The sequence below is a fragment of the Camelina sativa genome, chromosome 2 (assembly GCF_000633955.1).
Source record: "Camelina sativa cultivar DH55 chromosome 2, Cs, whole genome shotgun sequence".
NCBI classification, from domain to species: domain Eukaryota; kingdom Viridiplantae; phylum Streptophyta; class Magnoliopsida; order Brassicales; family Brassicaceae; genus Camelina; species Camelina sativa.
Genome location: NC_025686.1, coordinates 18,617,194 through 18,619,086, shown reverse-complemented (window position 1 = coordinate 18,619,086; position 1,893 = coordinate 18,617,194). Strand labels below are relative to the sequence as shown.

The following is a 1,893-nucleotide window of genomic DNA, read 5'->3' as shown; positions in this document are numbered from 1 at the left end:
GACGGGCAGCAGCTCGAGCTGGAGGGTCGAGTCGACGGGTGGTGACTCGAGCTGGAGGGTCGAGTCGACGGGTGGCGACTCGAGCTGGATGTATACGCTTCCACTAAAATGATGATAACTTTTGAAGCACACCTCCGATTTGCTTGAAATAAACGGAATTGGAAAGATGACTCAATTCTCTACAACTTTTATGAAGACGTCGAAAGCTGAATCCCCCGACCGGTGGTTCGAAGGACGACTCGAACGGCGACTCGATCGGCACGACAGCGCGACTCGATCGGCATGACAGCGCGACTCGATCGGATATGTGACGATGGAATGATGGCGTGACCCAAGCGGATGTGTGATGATAGAATGATGGCGCGACTCGAAACAGCCTGACTCCAAAGTCTCCAAAATACCTGAAATACTCCAAAATGCACGATGTATGCGAAGATAATGCAAGAACTACCTAAATATGAAAAGTGTACAAACGAGAGTAGAAATTCATGCAAAACAATTAGTTATCCTAACTAGATGCGTGACAAAAACATGCTTAGTAGAGACAAAATATAGACATATCACTCTCTATTAGTGCCTGAATAATCTCAAGAAGATGGATTTGTATGGGTCTCAAAATTTGAAGGAGCTTCCGGATCTTTCAAGTGCTACAAATTTGGAAAGATTGCGTCTGAGTTATTGCGAGAGTTTCGTAGAGATCCCATTCTCTTTTTCTCATCTTCATAAACTAGAGTGCTTGCAGATGTCTAACTGCAAAAACCTACAAGTCATTCCAGCTGACATGAATTTTGCATCCCTTGATTCGGTCTATATGGGTGAATGCCCAAGATTGAGAAAATTTCCAATTATTTCAACGCACATCACATATCTAGATATCTCTAAAACACGGGGATAGAAGATGTGCCTGCATCAATTGCCTCGTGTTGTTGTCTTGTGCAACTCAACATGCATGCAGCAGAATGAAAAGCTCAAGAGAATAACACATCTCCCCACGAGTTTATATCGTCTAGACCTAAGCTTCTCTGATGTTGAAACGATTCCAGATTGCATCAAAGATCTTCATCACCTGTGTTCACTTAATATAACTGGCTGCACAAGACTTGCATCGTTGCCAGAGCTCCCTGGTTCGATGTGTCATCTATTTGCAGAAGATTGTGAATCACTGGAGACAGTAGTATTTAGCCCTTGCAATCAACGAAGTGCGTTCCTCGATTTCACAACTTGCGTCATATTGGGTGGGGAAGCACTAAGAGCAATTATCCAACAAACGAAACTGACTGGGGAAGCTGTGTTACCAGGAAGAAAAGTGCCAGCATAGTTCGATCACAGAACCAAAGGTAACTCCTTGACCATTCCTCGGGATGCTGCTTCCAATGAATTTGCTGAAGTTATGTTCTGCGTCGTGATTTGCCATAAAAACCAAGAAATCACAATACTTCCTCACTGCCATATTGCATCAACGTCAAGGAACATGGGTTCCTCCTATCCTCAGTTTCCAAATGGGGAAGGGAACATCTATTTATATTTTCTTCTAGTTTGCGAACAAATGTCTCTCAAGCAGGAACAGAGTGTGTGATCGAATTCAGCAACAGATACGACCAAAGCTACGACATTATCGAATGCAGTGTCAAGATCTTGACCCCACAAAAAACCATCGAAAGGAATATCATCATAAACTTAAGGAATTGTCCCCGTTTAATTATTCAAATACATTTTTCTACTGATTGTATCCAACTTGAAAGAGTATTCGAATCTCCCTCTTATCGTGGTGGTATATTCATTATTTTATTAGTCCATAAACTTTTTTACTACTTTTAATCCTTGTTGTCTATGCGAATTAATTATATTTTATTGCTTGAAAGCTAGAGCATGTCGTCTTACTTTCCTGCTTCT

At 41.9% G+C, this 1,893-nt stretch overlaps 1 pseudogene; it reads left to right on the top strand.

Annotated features, from left to right (window-relative positions):
- Positions 1-1,576, top strand: part of LOC104753887 — a 16,139-nt pseudogene extending 14,563 nt beyond the window's left edge.